This window comes from Thunnus thynnus, chromosome 7, assembly GCF_963924715.1.
Source record: "Thunnus thynnus chromosome 7, fThuThy2.1, whole genome shotgun sequence".
In the NCBI taxonomy this organism is placed as follows: domain Eukaryota; kingdom Metazoa; phylum Chordata; class Actinopteri; order Scombriformes; family Scombridae; genus Thunnus; species Thunnus thynnus.
In genome coordinates this window covers 13078041-13086332 of record NC_089523.1, presented here as the reverse complement: position 1 = coordinate 13086332, position 8292 = coordinate 13078041, and positions in this window count along the sequence as shown.

Here is an 8292-nt window from a genome sequence, read left to right as displayed (position 1 = left end):
TGTTTTATAATGGGCATGATATGCAATTTGCTTTGATTTACATATGTCTACTAGGAGTGGTGATCCTCAGTTGAAATGGGTGTTATAGTTTCTCATATACGTCAACTTGCAGTAAGTGGAATATATGTAGCAAATCATATAATTCCCTCTTAAACGGGAGGGCCCTTAGCTAGTCTAGAACAGTCACCTCCAGCATTGATCATCAATGATCCAGTTTATAAGCTTGCATACTATGAAACATTCTACCTTGTGTTGTATTCCGTATATAATTATTTTGCCTATTAATGTTGCTCAAATAAGTTTAGGTCACCTTCATGTCAAGCGTTTGCAAGCATGGTAGCATTACATCAAGGGTACTCACTCTCAGAAAGTTTCACAATGCTGTATCCCCATGTTCTGCTATTCCCATCCCCCTGACACACACACACACACACACACACACACACACACACACACATAAAGCCTCCCTTTCTCTGACCAAGAGGTTAGACTATATGGTCAGCATTTTCAGTGTGCACTCAGTTTGATTAGAAACATAATGCATTACTCTGTTAACCCCAACCCTCACCATGACAGCCACCCCCAAATGAATGAATAAATAAATAAAGTTTTGGGATCATTGATGATTTTCCTTCAGTCCCGTATCTTGGCAACCTTTCTATCCTTCACCCCCATCACCCAAACTCCCACCCACCCACCATTATATTTCACAAATGAGTGCTGGGCTTTGTCCCATTATACCATGCTGAGTGGTTTTATCCCAATAAATCCTCTTGTTATCCTGCATTAATATCTCCAAGTGATTTCATACTTTGGTGGAATATTAGATAAAAGCAACCGATGGGAGTGAAGGTTGGCTAAATGTTTCTTTTTTGTGTATGTGAAATGTAAAAATGCTTGTTTAAATTTTTCTCTATCGTGTCAGTAATATTTGAATTTCGCAGCGGAGTTAACCTTTCCTTCAACATCTGTCTTGAGGTTTGTGCGCTGGCAAGACTTCAGCACGGTAAATGCAGCATGTGCCTCTCTTTCTGTCCTTGGCTTTCTCTCTCTGTCCCTAGAACATTTTTTTCTGTCTTTCTCTATCTCTATCTCTCTCTTTTGTCTTATTTTGTATTTATCTCTGCCCCGATGTAGAGTTTGAAATGTTCCTCCAGTTTGTGTGTTTCTCCAGTCTTACACTGGGCTTTGGCTGGTGTTACAGCTTCCCTTATGCCTATGTAGGTCTGGGGTCAGTTCAGTTTCCTAAGTTCTGGTTTTAACCATTTTAACCAACTTCAAACACAAGTATATTCTTTGTAGATGTTGCCTGTCTTTGGAATAACAAAGGTATTCTTTGTCTCCATTTTACATTTCTCAAACACTCAAACAAAATGTCTACCTTGTTTCTCTTGCATTTATCCTTTCACACTTGCATTTTTTGATACATACTTTATTTAGCTGTGCCGTGCATCTGCCAAACGATGGCTCTACCAAGTAGCTCTACCATCTTTGTTAAGGTATATTTTATGCTGGATTGATGGCTTTTTTACTTTCAGTTACGTTCTGATCAAGTGATGCAAACCACAATTACACACTCACATTAAGTTATTCTGTAAATTATCTGCATGGGTTTTCTCTGAAGTTGGTTTTGCTCTCTTTTTGTGGTTAAGTAAAATTTTAGGAATGCTTGGGTACACTTTCCTCCAGGCATTTATCTAAAAGTCTTATTAGAACATAAGGCAGAATTTAATGCAGCAATGCATGCTTATTATTGCATGCATAATGACACATAAATCTACATCAATATCCCGATTTAAACCTTCATTTTTGTTTAAGAGATATGAGATACCATAAACCTATTAGGGAAGCTTCTGCAACTCAGAATTCACTCCAACCTTTTGCTGTCAGTAAATATAAGTGGATGTTTTTTTTTTTTCTTTTTGTGCTGAGTGGAGTCAGTAACCTGAACCTGTGACTGTGTAGATTGGAAACAGTTATTAGGTGTTCCCCAGGGAATGGTTTCATGTGTGGTATTTCATGGTTTCTCCTCTCCTCTCTTCTCCTCTCCTCTCCTCTCTTCTGGCATCTTTGCTTAGAATATTTATGTCTCTGCATTGCATAGTGGAAGGAGGTTTTTGTCAATTGCCAGCGCACTTGTGTGTGCCTGCATCTGCATGTGTGTGTTTGTGTAAAGTGAGAGAGAAGAAAAGATGGATAGATTAATTTTTGTTCTCTTGTTTTCCTCTGCTCCATCAGTGTTTGTTTGTGAACTGTATTTGAGAGTCTTACTGTAATTATTTGGAAAGGCAGTACAGAATGAAGAGCGAGAGAAATAAAAAAAAAAAAAAAAACATGGGAGGAAGGGATCAGTTTGAGAGCACTATTGATGGGAGGGAGAGCACAGACAAGCGGCTTAGGGAAGGGTGAGAGAACATGGAGTCGTCAGTAGAGGATTGTGAAGGATGTGCTACTTAGTGAAAGTAGGGATTCTTTTTTGCTCTTTTGTCACTGAAAGAAGCTGTAATTGTCCAATTAACCAAAGTGAGAGTCCAAAGCGGAGAGAGCATGTTATGAAGGGGCAGAAAGAAGGTTGTGACCACTTACATTTTGCATTGTGTGTGCATGTATGTGTGTGTGTGTGTGTGTGTGTGTTTGTGTATGTTGTGCGTGGAGTGATATGCTTTCTCCATTTGGGAAACAGGGAATTATCTCCAGTTTGCTGAAAAAGCCAATCTGTCTCTGACCATGGTGCTGAAGTTGCAGTATACTGCAGGTGCTGCATACAAAATGGCATGTTCCACTTTTTGTGCATGCGTGTGTGTTTGTGTGTGGAGGGAAAAATGCAGGGAGGGTTCTTGCCTTTTTGTGCATGTGTCTAGTAGCTTTTTAGAGTTTTATGTGATTATGCTGATGGCTCAACTACTGTAACTTCTGGTTCTTGGTGGTGTTAAAAAGTACTATATATATCAGTGCAAAGAGAGACACTGGCCACAGTTGTAGTGATTTGCAAGTAGAGTGCAGTTTTTCTGCTACATACAGTGCATTCACTGGACTTACTATTGGAAGCACACTGCACCAATCTGATGACTCGGACTGTGTTGACTGGGATTACCTGCAGTCATTCGGCAAATTTGTCAAATGTCAAGCAGAGCTGTTTTTAAAATTCTGACACATAAGGTATATTATACAGTAAAGAAGTCAAAGTGCGATAGCCCCAAAAAGAGTAAAGAAAACCTCTCCAATTGGTGCAGTCTGCTTAGTCCTCAGATCATGAAAAAGCCTTTAACACATCACTCAACAGTGCTGCAGTGCAGGAGCTCGACTGACCCAGTATGTGGAAAGAGAGAGAGTGAGAGTGAGAGAGGTGGGATAAAAAGAGAGAAAAAGTGGGTGCAGAAAGAGAGCTAGAGTGAGAGTGCCGTCTGTGCTGTAAAGCTCTGCATTCGTATTGTGTGCCTAGTGAGTTTTGGGTCCCCTGAGATTGTGGCCCTCTCCTGTCTGAAAATACTGCAAGTTTGGAAAAAGTTGCAGTCTTTTGTGCTGCTCAGCAGTGTGCTACAGTCTTAGCTTCTTTATGTAAGAAAGATTAGCAATCTGTGTTATCATTCATTTCAGGGTAGGGGAGATCAGGAGACATAATTTCATAAAATAAAATATGGAGCAAAGTGTCCCTGCCCAGTGCTCTGAATAGCTCATCTCTGCCTTTGCTCCGCAGTGTGGGGCCTACTTGTGCTTCAGAATGACCTGTAGTGAATTTCCTAAAGACAACTGCAGTGACTCTTCTTCTTTTTTTCTTTTTGTGTCTTTTTAATATGTACTTCTTCATTCTAACAGCAATGAGCTTGGCCACTTCTTATTTTTTCATGTAACCATTACAAATGAGGTGACATTTGCACCAAGCCAATGATCTGTATCCTCCATTGACTCCTAATTTGATGTGGTTTCATATTTATCTCTTCAGTTTTTTTGTCCTTAGTTATATTTTTATTTCCATTTTTATTCCCCCTCTTTAAAGGTGTTTGTCTGTTCCATCCATTATCCTGCTATTCCCTCCATCTCTACACCTACCTATCCATGTATATCTTACTTAGTACATGGACAAGCAGCCAACTGTTGACCTGCTGACCTTGCTGCTAGTCTGTATGTTGCGCTTGGCTAGGTAATATTCTACTGACACTCGTTTAGTTCAGTCATGTATTCTGTGCTTGACATGGTACAACTGCTTTTGCAGCTAGTCTCCAGGGATGAGGCTGTGTGTGTGTGTGTGTGTGTGTGTGTGTGTGTGTGTGTGTGTGTGTACTTAGGCATGCTTAAACAGCTGCATTAACATTTTGTTTTCAACATTGAAACTCCTGGCTTGCGCATTTCAATTTCCTCCTTTCATTTCAACTTCAAATCAAAAGTGTTAAACAAAACCTTCTCTTTAGGCATCTAAAATGAGCCTGAATGTTTTGAGTTTTCATTTAGAGAAAATGAAATTCAGGATAAAGCTGGCTGGTGTCTGTTTTGTGCCTTTGTGTAGTGGTTTGACATTCAGCTGCTCTAGTCAGATTGTGAGTTGTTTAGTTGGCCAAGGCCACCTGCTGGTTACTGGTCTGATGTGCCTGGATGTTTAAAGTGTATAATGCTTCTTACATAAAAGCAGCCCTTGGGGGGCTCAGTGTTGCAGATTTAGAAATGTTTGGTATTCAGGGATTTATTGAAAGAAAGATCTAGCTGCTAATTTAAGAATAAAAGCATCAAAGCGTGGTGTTATGCCAATAAAATCAGCCCTGAATAGTGTAATGCAGACTGCTGTGCCAGAACACTCTACCAATCTGAGTGACACTGGAATTGTGAATGAAGAAGGAAAGAAATAATAAGGAAGCAGAGGTGATGACTGAAAAAGAGATGACAAGGAGGGGAAAGTGGAGACTGATGGAGAGGGCTGGGTAAGAGTGGATCTCTCTCATTCTGCTCTTTGTCGATACAGACTAGTCGATCTTTGGGGCTTTGTGTGGATCGGCTGCTCAGCCAATTTGTGTGCTTTTAGATGGTACAACCCACACTAATGCTTCAAAAATGCAGCACAGACTAAAACAAAGTACATTCGCATGTGAAATAAATTATTCATGATTTTAGCGGGGGTCAACATGATGCAAAGTTGAATTTATGAGGTCAAGTGAGGTGTAATGTCATATTGTACCTTGAGCTACATAAATGTTGCTTTTACACATGGAAATGCATATGAATAAAATATCTGGGTATTTGCTTGTACACGCACATACACACACGTGTCCTACAGCAGGATTTTTTTGAGTAGGGTTGACTTTTTTTTTGTAGAATTGTATTTGTCTTGTTAACAGTCAGGATCTCCTCTGTTTTTATATTTGAGTGTGTGTGTGTGTGTGGTGTGTGTGTGTGTTTGTGTGTGTGTGTGTGTGTTGCGAGTTCTTACTGTTTGATCAGTTTGCTGACTTCCATCAGCCCCAGGCTATGGTAGTTGCATGAAAGGAGGGCAAGTGGATCAAGAGGAAGCGAGTGAGGAGAAAGAAAGAGAGAGGAGTAATTTGACACATATGGCAAAAGACAGAGAGGACAGAGGTGCATGTGACAGGGCTGCAGTAGAAAGCATAAATAATGTGTTTTGAATGATGGAATGATTGGTCATTAAATAATGGCACAGCCTATTCCATGGAATTTTATTTTGCACTTAGTAATATCTGTCATTTGTGTTTTCATTTTTGCACTTGGTTGCAACAGGAATTGTGCAATACATATATTTAATTAGATTGTCTTAATTTGTCAAAGCGAGAGAAGTCTGCTCTTTAAGAAATACTTTAAGTGTGTGTGTGTGTGTGTGTGCGTGCATGCATGTAGTCACTGCCTTTCAGCCAACTAAGACAGACCACTAGTGTGTTCTCTCCCACTGACCTGATGTTAGCCAAACATTTCTGCTTGGTTAGTGAGCGTAATGATGCATAATGTGCCTCTGCACATATTATGTGCAAGGATTATGACTGTGTGTGTGTATGTGTGTGTAATGCGGTTCTATTGTTGTGTAACTATACTACTACAACAGAGAGGGAGAGATTTGTGGAGATTTTTGCCTAATGAGCAGGGATCACATTGTTAGCGTTAGCTCAACAATACAGGAGTTAGCTTAATTAAGGCCTGACTGCTTTTAGAGGATCAGCACTCACCCACACACACACACACACACACGCAGACATTGGTGGTGGTCTTGGATTTATTACTGCAGATAATTGAAAGAATTGAGTATGAAATATCTATTCTTTATCAGTTAACATCACTGCCTTTCCCTCTTCCCATCCTGCAACCCATACCAACCACCCAGCTATGCTTATGAATATGAACAAATTATCTCCTTCATGCTCTCTTACTATTCCCCAAAGCCAAAAACAACAGATAAAGCCATGACTGTTGCCACATAATCCATGATACCACACAGGTCCTTGGAGCACAGGCAGAAAAGAGACCAAAAGTGTGGCTGTGCTATTTTTGCTAAGGAAAAGGTTATTATCATGTTTGGAATTTATAAAGCTCTGCCTGCAAACTGAGAACGTAGGAGGAGCATGTGTTTCTTCTTGTCACGGCTAAGAGATTGTATAATTTCTGTGGTGGTGTAAAAACAGTCTCACCACAGGGGAAAATTGACGTTAAGCGCTTGTTTTTGTTATTTCAAATGTCTGTCAGTCGACTAGATGCTGTGTATGTGCTTGTGCGAGTGTTTGTTTCTCTGAACAATGTCTAGAGAGTATGTGGGTTGTGGAGAGAATCCATAATGCAGCCCCATAATTCAGGCAGAATGCTGATTCACGGTCACAAGCAGGACAAAAGCAGTATGTTTGCTTTAGAACACTGCATGGGTGTATGGGTGCTGGTTTGGAAAATCAGCTCGTGTGTCTTTGCATGTTTGCAAGAGCATGGTTTATTTTTTGACAATGTAGCAGTGTATATTCTTGTGTTTTTGCTGCAGGTTTGCATGAATATTTGTTGGCTGGCATGTATGCGAGGTATTTGTTCATGCTTGTGTGTTTTTGAGTGTGTGTGCACGTATGGCCGTTTGTCAGGCAGTGAAGGCAGTGCCAGGCAGATCTCAGCTGTGTAAGAGTGAAGCTGAGAACCCTTAGGGAAACACAACTAGACAGAGAAGAACAGAGACCCCTGCAGTGTGTGTGTGTGTGTGTGTGTGTGTGAGAGAGAGAGAGAGAGAGAGAGAGAGAAAGAAAGCACAAGATAGAGAGAGTTGGATAGTGAGATAGAAAGACAGACAGGAAGAAAGCCCCCACCCACTTTCCCGTAAGCTGCTGTCACTCTTCTCTCCACTATCTCCTCTTCCACCCTGGTCTTTTTTTTTTCCTCCTCTCCTTCTCTCCATCTTGCCTGGAGAGGAGAGGGCAGGGTGTGATAAGAAACCAGAGGGAGAAGAGTAGAGGGTAGAATGATGAGATGGAGAGGCAAGGAGAAGAGAGAGGATGTTAGATAAACAGTAGAGACAGTGTAGACAAGTGAAATTATAGACACAAGAGTAAAGATACGACTTGGGCGGTGGGGGCGGGGCAGAAGACGAGAGCAGGCAGTGGGGTAATGGTAGAAACTATTTTTAAATGTCCGATGTATAAGCATGCTTAACTGCTTCGACTGAGTAATTTTCTGGGCTCTGTGAATAATTTGGTTTCAAGAATGACTGAACGGCAAGGAGTAGAGCAGAGCAGGTGATGGACAGACGAGTGCGAAGGATGAACTGTAAAATGTAAAGTTGTAATACTATACCTTCTATCAAAGCGGACTCAGATGGTAATTTAGACTGGCACTCAAAGCAAAGTCAGGGTGATTCATCATCATTTTCACTGGTCATTACACCAAATAATTTCGTATTTAAAAAAAAAAAAGACAGAGGTTACAAAGGATTTGCTCAGAGAGATTGCTGCTTCGTTTAATTGGAGCATTTAGAATTTTTGCTAGCATCAGTTCTCTCTGAGTGTGGAAATAAACTGAAGCAGACAAATGGTCAAGGAAAAGGGAGGAGAAGGAGTGGAAAGGCGAGACTGATGACAGAGGGAGAATGAGAGAGAAAGATGCACTTGTGGTGGATGAAGCTGCTTTCAGTCCCTCAAGGGTTTGAGAGGCAAAAAAGTGGCACCACCCCTTTAGCCAGTCCATTGTTTTGTTGTATCTTTAGAAACAGTATAGAACATGGGTCTTAATCTCAAAGGTGAATTATTAAACCTTATTAAAGCATCATTCTGTTTATTTCAGCATCATCTCTCTGTTAACAATCACTTCATTTTGTTTTGAAGCACTTTG